The sequence below is a fragment of the Notechis scutatus genome, chromosome 3 (genome assembly GCF_049901735.1).
Source record: "Notechis scutatus isolate UNSWTSFEM ecotype Mainland chromosome 3, rNotScu1.2, whole genome shotgun sequence".
NCBI classification, from domain to species: Eukaryota; Metazoa; Chordata; class Lepidosauria; order Squamata; family Elapidae; genus Notechis; species Notechis scutatus.
Genome location: NC_142011.1, coordinates 31,180,313 through 31,195,452, shown reverse-complemented (window position 1 = coordinate 31,195,452; position 15,140 = coordinate 31,180,313). Strand labels below are relative to the sequence as shown.

At 39.9% G+C, this 15,140-nt stretch overlaps 1 protein-coding gene across 9 annotated transcripts in view; it reads right to left on the bottom strand.

Annotated features, from left to right (window-relative positions):
• EPB41L1 (erythrocyte membrane protein band 4.1 like 1) overlaps nucleotides 1–10,734 on the bottom strand; it is a 193,676-nt gene extending 182,942 nt beyond the window's left edge. For 3 of the 9 annotated variants that reach the window (XM_087959389.1, XM_087959395.1, XM_087959396.1), the window contains exon 1: nucleotides 10,555–10,734. The gene's annotated coding sequence lies outside the window, so the exon portion shown is untranslated. Of the gene's footprint in view, nucleotides 1–7,776; nucleotides 8,022–8,998; nucleotides 9,411–10,554 lie in introns of those variants that run through there. The other 6 variants (XM_087959392.1, XM_087959390.1, XM_087959397.1 and 3 more) reach the window with 4 other exon arrangements.
• Nucleotides 10,735–15,140: the final 4,406 nt, after the last annotated feature.

The following is a 15,140-nucleotide window of genomic DNA, read 5'->3' as shown; positions in this document are numbered from 1 at the left end:
CCAAATCCAGCTGCTTTTCCACAAACAGCAGATGTAACTGGATTCCCATCTGGCTGTATCTATATGAGCCAGTAATGTTTTTCACAGGCATTAATTGCAAGGCATATTCTGAGAGATTGCACTGGAAAATATACATGGGAGGGATGTTCCCCTCCTCCATACCCAAACTTTTCGTGAAATCACTCTGTTCACACACACACACAATTTTTTTTACTACTGGTTCTGTGGGCGTGGCTTGGTGGGTTTGGCAGGGGAAGGATACTGTAAAATCTCCAGTCAGAGGTCTCCAGAACTGGTCAGAACCTGCTGAATACCACCTCTGAAACACACACACACACATACACACACAAGTCCTTTCAGAATCCTGCAGAAGAAAAGGGGAGGTGGGGAACCAAAGCTAAAAATATCCACTGAAAGGTGTTACATTAGAAGCAGAGAGATCATAAGGCAGAACTGGTCATGAATTCATTATGAACTCCTAATGAAGCTTTCCACACACAAAAAATGAAGCTAACAGTAGGGAAGAGGGGAAAGAGAGGGAAAAAGATGAAGAAAAAACTTTTTTCTTTCCTCATGAAAAGATCCATCCACATCCCCACCTCATGCACAGCATACATGTATGCCCAGCATTTTTCATCTTATGTGTGACAGAAACAAACTTACAAGCCCTCAGTACCAAAGTGCTTATATCAGGTATTATACCCCAGCCGTTTTTCTCCGGTTTATGTTTAATCTAAAGTTAAATAAATGGGGAAACTACAGTGTTGCAAAGCATTAGACTCAAGCATAATCTGTATTTGTAATGATGCTTCCATTTTTTGCCCTATCTCATCCACAATATATCTGAGATTTCTTTAAAAATAAGTCAGCATCTCCATACTGCTCGGAAGTGTGTATCTTAAACAAAAATAACTAAAGTAGTTCTTGACTTACAACCAACCATTTAACATTCATGTGTGGTTACAATGGACTTCAAAAAAAGCTACTTATAATGCTTGAATAAAGTTATTACTGTGGCACCCTCCATGGTCACATGATTGCATTTCAGGCACTTGGCAACCAAATTGTGTTTATGACTGTTTCCATGGTCATGTGATCACAATTTGCAACATTTTTTACTGCTTTCCAGCCAAAAATAACATGATTCAGAATGGATTTGCTTAATGACCATGATTCATTTAATACCCATATGATTCATGCAGAAAAAACAATTATTACCAACCTCCCTTCCATCGAGGACCTGTATACTGCACGAGTGAAAAGGAGGGCTGTGAAAATATTTAGACCCCTCACATCCTGGACATAAACTGTTTCAACTCCTACCCTCAAAACGAAGCTAGAGCACTGCACACCAGATCAATTAGACACAAGGACAGTTTTTCCCTGAACACCATCACTCTGCTAAACAAATAATTCCCTCAACACTGTCCAACTATTTACAAAGTCTGCACTACTATTACTATTAATCTTCTCATCACTCCTTATCACCCATCCCCTCCCACTTGTGACTTTATGACTGTAAGTTTGTCACTTGTATCCTATTTATATTGACTGTTTCCTAGTATAATTTGATTGCTTATTTTACCCTATGATTATTATTGTTGTAACTTATGATTCTTGACTCTTGACGAATGTATCTTTTCTTTCATGTACACTGAGAGCATTTGCACCAAGACAAATTCTTTGTGTGTCCAATCACACTTAGCCAATAAAGAATTCTATATTCTATTCTATTTGCTTAATGATCACAGTGACTTGTTTTATGACAAGCCTCTCAAAATGGTGGCCTACGGGCCAGATACATCACACACAGGCCACACCTACCTGGGCTCCGCAAAGGCAAAAAAACATCATGATAAATCACGATCCGGCCTGTGGCACAATCAAATTTAATACCCATGCTTTATGACTATCCTAAAATGAGCTAGATGTGTGGTGCCTTAACCTGTGACAACAACTTGCATCTGAAATTCCAAGCTCCATTGTGGTCATAAGTCAAGGACTACCTGCAGCTCATCAGACTGTCTTTTGAACAATGGTTATTTCTGTGTGTGACAATGTTCACTGGGGCAACCATTTTATGAATATGGCTATAGTATCCTCCCAAAATTCCCCAAAAGCTGGAAATTCCTGAAGTAATTAACAGAGAGAGATGAGATTATTGTATACTCTCAGCACTCATTTGGCACTGACTACCAGATTAAAGAATTAGGTCATCTGAAGAATTCACTTTTAAGTCTTATTTGTAAACATGAAATTTTCTTTATTTATTTATATATTGATATACATACATACATACATACATACATACATACATACATACATACATACATACATAGACAGGATACTGTATTACAGGTAGTCCTCAACTTACCACAATTGGGAACAGAATTTCCATTGCTAAGCAAGGCAGTTGTGGAGTTGTATAGGATTTTATGAACTTCTTACCATTGTTAAGTGAATTCACATGGTGCTTACTTCTCCCATTTACTTTGCTTGTTGGAAGCTGGCTGGGAAAGTGACAAATGGTGATCACATGAGAATGCAGGTTGTGTTGTAAATGCTGGATGCTAAATGCCCAAATTTGGATCATACACTCATGAGGATGCTGCAGTGGTTATACTAGCAATAGCACTTAGACTTATATACTGCTTCACAGTGCTTTACAGCCCTCTCTAAGCGGTTTACAGAATCAGCATATTGCCCCCAAAATCTGGGTCCTCATTTTACCCACCTCGGAAGGATGGAAGGCTGAGTCAACCTTGAGCCTGGTGAGATTTGAACTGCTAAATTGCAGGCAGCCAGCAGGCAGCAGAAGTAGCCTGCAGTACTGCACTCTGACCACTACATTACCTCAGCTCTTAAATGCAAAGACCATTCATAAGTCATTTTTTTTCAGTGCCATTGTAATTTCAAATGGTCACTAAATAAATGGTTGGTTGTAAGTCAAGGGCTACACTCAAGAATTGTGCAATATATAGTAAAACTATATAGTTGCTCTTTAAGCAATCCTGCGTAGACTACGAACATGTTTAAGCAGTCCAGGCAAAGGTCTATGAGTATTTACTTTGTTTTTATGACTTATTCATGCGTAAGCTGTTTCCAGGTGCTTTCATAGAGAATATCTTGAAAAACCACATGGTAAAGAAAGGATCCAGATGTTTTTTCTATCCAAAAGGACTTCCATGCTTCTTACTATGCAGAAATTCAAACAAATGCTTGGGAACACTACAGGGTAGTCTTCAACATACATCCACAATTGGGCCCCAAATTTCTGTTGTTTAGTGAGACATCTATGAAGTGAGTTTTGCCCAATTTTACAACATTTGTTGCCACAGTTGTTAAGTGAATCACTGCACATGATAAGTTAGTAACACGTTGTTAAGTGAATCTGGCTTTCAAAATTGATGTTGCTTGTTAAAAGGTTGTAAAAGGTCATCACGTCACCTTGGGAGGCAGCCACCAGTTTCTAAGCATCTGAATTTTGATCAAGTGATCATGGGGATGCTACGAAGGCCGTAAGTGTGAAAAATGGTCACCAGTCACTTTTTTCAGTGGCGTTGTAACTTTTGAATGGTCACTAAATGAACTGTAGTAAGTCAAGGACTACCTGTACTGAAGTAATGATTCATAAGATGAAACTTATCCTTGGTCTCTATGGGTATAAAAAGAGAGCAGACCTAACCATCTTCTCCCTCCAATTCCCCATCAACATGCACATGTATCCCTTCCATCACCACCCTGTTTCTGCAAGCAAGCATTTATAAAGATTAACACTGGGAGAACATTGTTTGAGCAGCAGACTCTCTTTCTTCTGCTATACAATGGGAACCCACAGATGGACAGATCTGTGGCTGCTCCGCTAAGTCTAGCAGATGAATACAGTATTTGCACTTTCATATAATTTTTGTGCAGTGGCAAACTTTATAAGCAAGCCGTATTAGACAGGACAGTTCAGTAGGGGCGTTTTGTCTACTTCAAGGGTCCCCAAATTTGGCAATTTAAAGACTTGTGGACTTCAACTCCCAAAATTCCTCAGCCAGCTATACTAGCTGGAGAATTCTGGAAGTTGAAGTCCACAAGTCTTAAAATTGCCAAGTTTGGAGACATCTGGTCTTCTTTATTCTGATGTGAGCATTTCAAAAAAATCACCCCAGAATGTGGGGTTCCAACAGCAATTCTTCATTTGCATAAAGGGAGCAATAACAGATATACAAACATGGTTTCTTTCACTAAGCTGAATTGAGAGGTCCTCAATGTGTATCAGAGTACACACAGGCTTCTGGATTTGGGACAATATTGTTAATTGAAAATGAATTTGCATCCTCAAAGAAGAAAGAAATATAACAACATCTAAAAGAAACATATAGTCTAGAGTTCTTCTTTAAAGTTACCGCACACCAAAGGATCCATTAGAGATATTCAAATACATGCCCAAATATAAAAATCCAACATTACCTCAGAGACAGAAAAATATTAACATTTTCATTTCACAAATAGTAAAAGGCAAAGGCAAGGTTAAATCGTACATCTTGCCAAATTCAAAGAAAGAGACCTCAAAGCCAATGCCTGTGGCACCATAACTTCCAACCCTCTAGTTGTGACACATCAAGAGATGTTTTCCAAAGGCCGGAATCAGAAGTACATCTGCAAATGACATTTATAGTTTAAAATAATGTGGAAGGAAAGAATACAAGGTAGCGGTCTCCTGCCAATGGATGGGACATGGCTAGCAATCTCAGCTTTAATCAGGGCAATAGAGTCTCACCGAAATTGATGGTGCAAAATTCTACTTTTTCATTAGGAGAAGTCTTGGGAAACACACCAAGGTCAACAGAGAGAGGTGCACAGAAATCACTGTTGTTCCACACAGGGGGGGTGGGAAAATACTCTAATTCTCATCTCTTAGAATCAAGGCTTTATCAACCAGCACTTTATACAAACCAATACAGAAGCAGCCTGCAGAGTACCCGGCATCAATCCACCCCTTCAAGATGTTTGCATACTCACTGCAGCAGTAATTATTGTGAATGTTTCATCCCTATTTATAGAATATGTCTGATTTAATGCCTCCATTACTATCCAAACTTGCTGTTAAAGCAATAAATGGAACCCAGCAATTGCAGACAGAACTGAGAAATATTTTGCTGCCATCAATAGTCCCACTGACAAAGAAGGCAAAAGGGAAGCACACGCACACTACATGGAAATATAAATCTCTGGGGAAGAGAAAGCACAAGTAGTGCTTACCGCAGCAGCTCCTATTCTTCATTCACAACAAAAGCAGTGAAGGCAACCAGGGACAGAATTCCATACATGAAACAGCTCTCCAAATGCCCTTTTTTTTTTTTTGCAATGACCAGAACAAGGAAAAGAAAAAAAAAATATGCATTGGGAAGATTTCTGAGAATCTAGGTGGTTTATATATTGACTTTTAAAAATAGATATATTTGTATGTTGCCCAAAAACATTGCTATACAGGAATTAGGAGTGACAGGTAGGATACTCCAGATGTTTTATACTACAGCTTCTATTGTTTCCACCCAATGCAGCTAACAAACCTGTTTATTAAGTACAGCAGAAGCTATATAGTCTGACATCTCAGCACCTACTGACTGGGGAAGGCTCTTTCAGAACAGGCCTGTATAATGAAAAACTACCACCAAGGTCTGTCTTTATCCAACAATACTAGGCTAAGAATCATACCTCAAACTAAAAGCAATGCACCTCCAGAGGTGTGTCTACAAACAAATACTCTGCCTCCAGATTACCAATGGCAAATAGAAAAAAACAATAAGATGTCTACTTCTGAACATGCAAACTATAACCAGATTGTTTTCTTCACCCAGGCAGTTAATCTTTAGCTGTTCTAAAGACCAAAGAAGTTGTTGCTACAAAAAGTGTAACAATAAATCCTTCTTGCAAAGCAATATTAGTGTACACCATCTGAAGCAGAGAAAAGATGGGATAGTAACTGTTAGATCTCAGAAAATGAAAAAAGGAAATGTGCCGTGTGATCAGTGTATTCAGTAATATCAAAGTCACATTGGGCACCATTTACAAGTGAATGCATAACTCTTAATGAGATTGGCAATGCATATCTTTTTTTCTTTAAAAAAAGCCTTTTATGAGTCTTAAAATAAGCTCATAGACATGAAAGGAAAATGAGGAATCAAAGACAAAGCCAGCAAGTAGATCAAAAGCAATCAAGCCACACCCAAATGCCCACTCAGATCAATAATAAAATTGCAAATTGTAGCAGTTCTCAAATAAATGATGCTGAAACCCAATATATCACTGATATCTCTAAGAGGAAGTTTCCTACTTAGTTGGAAAAAGGAGACACTTTCCTACAGGCAAGACAGTGCATGAAAAATAGTTTGACCTGTAAAAAATGTCACAAAAACTCTGCTGCATATTTTTCATATATGGTTGTATCTTTAATATGTAGCTATTAAGATGTGTTGTTTAGTACAAGTGTGCATAAGATTCCAGCCTGAATTAATAAAGGTGACATATTGTCTTCCAATTAGCCAGAACTCAGATATTTAAATCTGTATCTTCCTACTACAGAATCAAAACTAAGACCATCATATCCTTACATTAAAACAAACACACACACCTAGAGTGAAGATACTTTAATCATAATTAAACATAATCCATACACCTATAGCAAACAAAGTTGCAAAAAGTACAGAGTATGGAACTCGATAAAAAGGGAAGGTAACTAAAGAAATGGGATTTAAAAAGACATGCCTGCCTTTAATCTTTCATCGTATGCTGTAATAAATGTGGGTGAATGCTTAGAAAGTATACAGCAAGGAAAATGTTTTAAATGTATATTTCAACCCATATTACATAATAAAAAACAAATGTTTTGTAAAAAATAAATGTTAAAGGAGGAACTTCAGAGTGTTTGCCTATGATAATCAAACATATATTTCTCAGGAATCCACAGAACTATCACCAGAATCCAGATTTTGATGTATGATTGTATTGAAGAAACCAACAGGAAAAAGAATATAAGGCAATTATGTTCTCAACATTACTCTCAATATTCTTTATTTAATCACTGATGCAAGCTAAACTTCTGAAAATCAGCAGGCCTTGTGTTAATGTGTTATGCTGAAACAAGGATCAAAGTACAACTTCAGTTCAGCAATAATACCACAGCTAATTTCCTGCACACATATATGCACATACATACCTAGCATATTAGCACTGATGATGTTATTTAGTTTGAATAATGAAATGTTTGCAAGAAAACAACCAAGCTCAGAAACACCCTAGAATTAATATTTTCCTTTACTCTATTTACATGCTTTTCTTTACTCTTTTTACATAAACTTCAGGCATTCTAAAACACATCCACAATTCACAAGTCATTTTCCACCTGGCCGCTTTTCATGATAGCTGATGTCAGTGACTCAATTCCCTTGCTGATCTTTTGTAGGTTTCATTCATTCTTTTTTTCCTCTATATCATGAATTGCATCAATAAGAGGTATTTTTTAAAGAAACTTCTTGCACAATATCCATAAAAAAATAAAAAACATTTACAGGAGAAATAATTGAGAATACATTCACAAATACATGCTACAGAAAATTCTAATTTCTGTCTGAGGGTTCAGAGATTTAGGTCTCTCCAATAAAATAAATGGAGATCATCTAGAGTTCAATAAGCTCCTAGATACAAGATGGAGCCTCTGGTGCTTCAAATAACAAAATGCAACAGGAAGGGAGGAAGGCATGAATTGCCATTTGCTAAGCAACTTACCATTTTCTTTCTTCCCACAGCACAAGCCTCCAAATGTGTTCTCTCATGTAACACAGTGAGTAATCTTACTAGAGCTCATCTGGTGGTATTGCCTCCATCAACTCACATATCAAAGCAAGATTTCCAACTGTATCTCTGCTTTATATGGAACAGAGGCTGAAGCAAAGGAGTCAGCAATTTTTGTTTTAGTGGACAGCAAATAACAGGAGCTGGCACTTTTCCTGTCCTCTCTTCCTTCCGTAATTCTACAAAAATCAGAACCTTAATTATCACCAACAGACCCTGGCTTCTACATCACTAGAGCAAATCATTAAAAGAAATAATTCTATGCATATGTATAACGAGAAATATTAAGTACAATAGAATTTTTCTCACAAGGGTCCCTAGGATTTCAATTTAAGGCTGCAATCTTATTGAAAAGAACATGAATTCAACAGGGAATTACATCAGAATAAGCAATCTTAGGTTATCTTAATGTTACTCTAATCTTCATTAATCTTAAGTGTTCCTCCTTTATCCAAGCAAGCTTTTCCTTTAAGGATTTTACAACCAAAAGAGCCTCCCAGGGCTGTTAATATTTAACACACATTACAACTGGTGTTATAGCCAAGCTCTGTCAGAGGAGGGTGACCATTTAAAGGGACCACACAATTTCTCAGAATTAACCGTAGCTATCCATCAAAAAGTATACAAACGTCCAACTAAAAACATCCAACCTTAGAAAAAACGTGTTCGGTTCCAAAAATGGGATGATTAATCGAGAAGGGGGCTGAAAGCTTTGGGACAGATCACAGCTGCCCACCGCGACCACCAAAGTGCCTGAAATTTGGGCGTGGCAGCCAGTTCACATCTCTCCCTCTCTCAGCTACAGAAAACGAGGAATTCGCTTCCAACGCGAACAAACCTGGAAGCCACCCGCCGCTCAACACCTGCCCGACTATCCCAAAACACAAGGAAGAGATACATGCCTCTCTTTTCTTCGGCTCAACGAAAAGCTGTAAGCTCACATCTTAAGCAAAGTCAAGCCCTGGAGAAACCGCGGGACTCTTTACAACCTTTTTTCACGCATCAGCATCAAACCTCTCTCTCCTCATCGACTTCACGCTCTTGAGTTGTCAAGACCGGCCTCGCATCAAACACGGGAGAAAGGGAGGTTTTCTTTGGGGTTGTTGTTTTTTTTCCGTTTCTTTTTGAACAATGAAAATTGAGCACAGCTCCGCACCTTTCGAAGATTTGGAAAAGAAAAACTGTTGGGCAACCCCAGAGAAGATGCAGCTGCAGGAACAAGGCGCGATTTGCCCTCTGCACGACTTTCTTTCTGAGAGAAAACTCACTGAAGCCACCAAACAGCTGGCGCGCTTTCTCTCTCTCTCTCTCTCTCTCTCTCTCTTTCCAGGCCAATTTGCCTTTCGGCTACTCCAACCCCTGCCTAAAAAGCCTCCAGGTTTAGAGGCTGGAAAAACACGAATTCGAACCGGGAGGAGGAGAGAAAGACAGCGTTTCGATTGTCAAGGAACCGGGACGGTGGGGGGGGAGGGGGGAGGAGAGAGAAGTTCAAGCAGACTTTAAAAACAAAAGGTACTAAGGATCAACAGGGCTCAAGCAAACACCTGAATTGTCTGGCCGCGATTCCCTTTTTTCCCCCCACCCCCACCCACATTTCTAACAACCGGCAGCCAATGGAGGCCGGAGACGCGAGGGGAGCAAGAGCGCTGATTCGCCGCCCGGAGGAAAGAAAGAAACACACCCCTCTCTCGGGGTAAAAGGGAGGAATATGCGGGGGGTGCGCCGCGCAAGGCGAAGGCGAAGTGAGATGAAGAGCGGAGGAATATCGGAATTGCGAACAATCGCAGGGAGGTTGCGGGGGGAGTGGGGGGCTGGAACGGAGAAGTCGGATTTCGGAAATGGGGAGGGGAGGCGCGGGGCAGACCCCTCCCCTTCTCCCGCGCCCTCCCCCCTCTCGCCTTCCCCGTCCCCGCGCAGCCTGCGAACGCCGAACTCCACCGAGACCCCTCCACGTGATCTCGCAGCCTTGCGAGCTCCGGCGAGACAGCGGCGCCGCACGGTTGGGGCGTCTACCGAGTTTAGCCCCGTTGGACGCGGTGGGAAGGCGGTCGAAGTGAGAGGAAAAGGGGGAAAAGCCCCAAGGCAGGAGGTGTCACGGGGAAGGGGGGTTTTTTCCCTTCGGGTAGGGGCATGAGAGGGGAGGAATCGACGCCATGCATGGCTAACCTTTTTTCTCTTTCTGGTTTTGCCCCCTCCGGAGTCAAGACGTATCGCTGGCCGAGGAGAGGTTCATCTGGCGAGGACAATCAGAGGCTGCTCCCGAGCCTCCTTCCAATTAAAAATAAATAAATAAATTGCAAAAAGAAAATAAATGGAGGCGGGGTAGAACAATGCAGCGCCTTGCTTCCCTCGGGTTTCCCCCCCCACACACACACTGCTCTCTAGGCGTAAGGGGGCCAAAATAATAATAATAATCGTCCCCCTCCTCGGAAAGCGGTGGTGGGGAGGGGGGGAGAACAAATAGTAATAAGCTGCAGCAGCAGGGAGTGAGCTGGTAGGCGGGAGGGCTGGGAGCTCAGCGAGAGAGGCACGTCATGAGCAGCAGAACCAGCCTCCGAGGGAGAGGAGGAGGAGGAGGCGGGGGTGGTAGGAAAAGAAAAGGACCATCTATGAAACGAAACAGCCACTATGCGAGCTGCAACCGCCAGGCTCTAACGTGGTAGTGAGCCGCCTCCGTCAAGTAAGTCGCAGACAATCGCGGAGCAGCCCCACCTGTTTACAAACGAAGGGCATCCGAAGCTGCTCTGCCCAGCCCTTTCAGGTGGGATCCCAGGTGAAAAACAAGGAAGCGTCTGTCTATGCTGGGATCATAATTCGATTCCGGGCTAATCCGCATTGCTTCCTTTCGTAGTAGCCCTTTCTACCTTCCACTCAGAGAGATGGAAAGCTTGTAACCCCGCCCATAGCAACGCCCGTCTCATTGTTCCGTAAACCAAGGTGAGTGCGAGGCCACGCCCCGAAATCACACACCGTCCTTGGCTGCTGAACTCAATGTTGGATGGGAGGGGTGGTGTTTTTTTTTTGTTGTTTTTTAAAGGTGTTGCCAGCATGTGGGCGTCTCACAACGTTGCACCTCTGAGGTTCTATTCGGTTAACCATCCGGTCGTCATTGCTTTCCTATGGCTTTTCTCAACACGTGAAAATCCCCTATCATACGTCTGTAGAAATTATATGAAACCTCTTGAGTTGTTTCTCGTTTAAGGATATCCATTAGGACGACATCCATAATGTATGGAGATTGTGCCAGTTTAAACTCAACTGAAAGGGAATAGGTTTTCTTTCCAAAATGACAATTGCTGAAAGTTTACCAGAATAAAAAATGTGATCCTTGCAGCCATTCGAAGAATTTGCAGATGTAGGTGTTATACTTTTTAAAATAGTTTGTGTTGTGTCTGCTTAAAGGTAACAATAGTGATTAGTGGACATGAATATAAATGCATACTGAAACATTGCCAATACATTTCTTTATCTTTCAAAATGGGTAGAAGCACATTCCAGGTTTAGAGATACAATAGGGGTGAAATGGGTGTTGTTTTTAAACGGAGCTCAGTCTAGAAGGGGAAAGTATTTCACTCAGAAAATACAATCATACCATACAAATGTCAATGGTCTCCATAGCATCCTTAGAAATGCTGGTAAAGAGCAAAGGCAACTGAAGAGTGTGGGCAACTGACAGCTGTGTGACAGAGCTATGGCCATGACATTAATTCAGGCCATGTTTATGTGACATATGCACTTATGATTAAATAAATCATAGTTTCTCCTTGGTTTTCCCACTTGTCTGGGATAACAATGACATGCTGAACTATGCAATAATCAAACAGACTGGATTTGCATAGCTAAAACATAATTTAGTTGTTTGTGTCCTGTGTGTCATGCAAACACAGTCTCTACCACAAAGGCAAAGAATTGGGTAACAGCCAGGAGCATGACTATGGAACACTCCTTGTCATACATGCATGGGGTGGGGGGGTCAAATTCTTCCTATGGGCGATGCTTCTTCACATCTTGCCCAAATGGAAGAGAAAAAAAGATAGCCTTGAGTTAGACTCTGCAGAACAGTCAGAAATAGCTTGGACGGCCATTAATTCAAATTCACATTGGATCTGAAACCATTTTCCTTTCTCAAAAAGATGAAAAGGGAAGGCATGCTTGGCCCCTATAAAAACAGATCTGAAATACTGCTTGGAATCAAAGTATTGCCTATGCCTATTCTCAGGTATAGATTGAGAAGGTCTACAACAACATGCAAGGAGCTTTGATCTTTAATCATCAAAGTCTCCAGTAGCCCACGGCTTGGAATACAAAGAAACTCTGCTCAAAGGATATAGTGAATGCTTTGACCCTTTGAATGTAAGACCCTTTGAATTTTCCCTTACTGCTGAGGAAGAGTACAGCTTGTGTAGCTACAAGGTATTTATTTACATAGCTTGAATCTATATTTACAACATAGGATTCCAATAGGCCTTCAAAACAGCCCTCATTTGTATACACTAATCAGAATGTTGTAATTTTGATTAGTGCTATGTTCTCTTATCTATCTCCTGCCTTTATTTTATATAAATAACTCAAAGCCGCAAACATGCATAGTACTGCTCTCTTCTCCTATTTTCCCCACAACAACCTCAGGTGGGTTGGGCTGAGTGAGTGACTGGCCCAAAATCACCCAATCAGCTTTCATGCTTAAGGTAGGATTAGAACTCACAGCTTCGTGGTTTCCAGGCTAGCATTTTAATCACTATGCCAAACCGGGTCTCTTTTGCATTAATTTGAATTCATTTTCATGTATGGCATTTTATTTTTCTTTCAAAGAAAACTTTCAGAGTGAACATATTTGTGTGTTTAAGAAACACTATTCAAGCATTTCATATTTTTATAAGTTATATAGCAAACAATCTTAAACCCAACAAAAGAACAAGCTAGAACTGCGGTGCCATGCTCTAATGAGGAAAAGATAGCCATACATATGCAACATCATTACATATATTATAGTTGGCAAGTAATGCAACTGAGTTGAGGTCTCAATCTTCCTTTTGCCTCAGGCTCTTGGTAAACAGGTTGCAGCTAGTGCCACTGCGCTGGGGGGAATATTGTTAATGTTTCCAGCAACAAAAATGAGCTTCTGAAAGATGAGTTTAGAAAAATCTAGGTTCTATATGAGAGTAATGTAAGGTATAAAGCTGAGAATTTTTCCTACCACTAAAGCTTCATGATTGACAACTGAAAAAGGGTTGCCAAGAACAAAATACAGGAAAGAAATGATAGGGTAATGCAGATTATTTTCAGAAAAAAATATGCATGAATCATCAATCAAGAATTTTACTGGTTCACACTACACAGAACCATAAATATGGATTGTTATGATCATAACCAACAACTTTTACATCTCTAAGTACAAATTATCAGTTATTTCAACATGGCGGGCTTAAGCAAATCATGATAGTGTCATCTTGTTAACCAAATCTTTTTTTCTATTGGTGTTTAGTTATACTTCAAATCAGCTGTGTACACTAGGCAAAACAGGCAGAGTTTTGTATATGTAGGCATATGGATAATGCTGCTTCATATCTGGCATTTAAGGATAGAATCTGAATCTTTCAACCAGTAAAATATGAAAATGTTGTGATACCACTAAGTCTGATTTGAAAAAGGAATATTTAAAATGAATGACAATTTGGTCCTGATCTGAAAGTTGGGTCTGGAGTTGACGCTTATACTACAGCTTCTGACTTTATGTCTAACAAGGAACTATAAATTAACCAACCTGTACATTTTATATAAAGGTGAATGTAAAAGAAGGAGAACATTTGCAAATGTTAGATCTTAGTCCAAATTGAATTACAGTGGTACCTTGACACTCATCATTAAATTGGTTTCAGGAGATGCAATGAGTACCAAAAGTGATGAGTACCAAACAATTTTTTTCCTATAAGGAAAAATGTAGTGAGTCACAAGGCAGTGGATACCAACACCTAAGTTCTAACTTGTGCATTAAGTACCAAACAAACGCTGAGTATCGGGAGAAAATTTTCACATCAAAATGAATTGAATACCAAATTCAATGAGTTTCAAAGTAGTTGGGCGCCAAGCTACCACTGTAGATTTATGAGACAAAATGGTTATATCTGAACTGGGCCATTATCTTTTTAGGAACACTATTGTTTTTTAAGAATACTTCTAAAAATGCAAACCATGGAGATTATCAATATTTATCTTGAAAAGATACATGCATCAATGAATTGTGAAGGTTAGTTCTGCATACTGCAATATATAAAATGCACCTGTGTTCTGAGTCTATTGATTTAACCATTTTAAAAATGGGATCTATAAAGATACTTAATGAAAACCATCATTTCTACTGGCTAAACAATTTATTATTTGATAGAGCATCTTAAATATGTTTGTTGAGTAAAGCAGACAATGAATGGCAGCAACACATTAAATAACCTTTAATAAAGGAAGCCTGAATTAAAGCACAATTAAAAGCCATAATTTAAGTTCATCATCGGTGTATCTACTTACATAATTAATCTGATTATTATATAGCAATGACATGAATTTCATAGCTTGATAGGTAAGGTTTACATGTTTTTATCCCTAAATTATCTAAGGTTAGTGAATCAAGTATCATTAACAAATAAATATACAGGGAAATATTTGTCAATATGCAAAAAATACCCATAAATTCTCATTCAGCATTACATCAGTGCAACCATGTTTGCACTAAATTACTGTTTTGTACTTCTCTTCATTGGTCACAATAATATGGAAGTTGTTTATCAGTAAGAAAATGGAAACAGGCTAAACCAGCGGTCGCCAACCGATGGGCCATGAGAAAATTTTGATGGGCCACAAAGAAATCTCACCCCCAGAGCACACCCCCAAAGCAATTAATCCAGGCTGCACAGAAACACAAGGCTGCGCCACCCACATGGCATGCAGAAACCCTCTCCGCTCACTCACTCCTTACCCGGTAAACCTGCCTGCTAAATTGCTGTTTTTCTTTTTTCCAACCATCATCTGTTCTGCTGTGGGAGATTTTGCTGTGCTGGGAGATTTAGATTAGCTAGGAAGCAGGAAATGGTTGGATTTCTTGCTTTCTAGCTACTCTTCAGATCTTTGGCTCTGCTTTTAAGCACAGCCAAACCCTCCCTTAGGACTGAAGGTTCTATTATTCAGTGCAGACTCACAACAAGAAAATTTGAGAGATGAGCTAGCCGATGGCAGGCAGATAGATCACTGAATGATTCTGTGAGCAACTCAATCTGCCTGCCTGCTTTGCCTGATTTTGGGTAAAA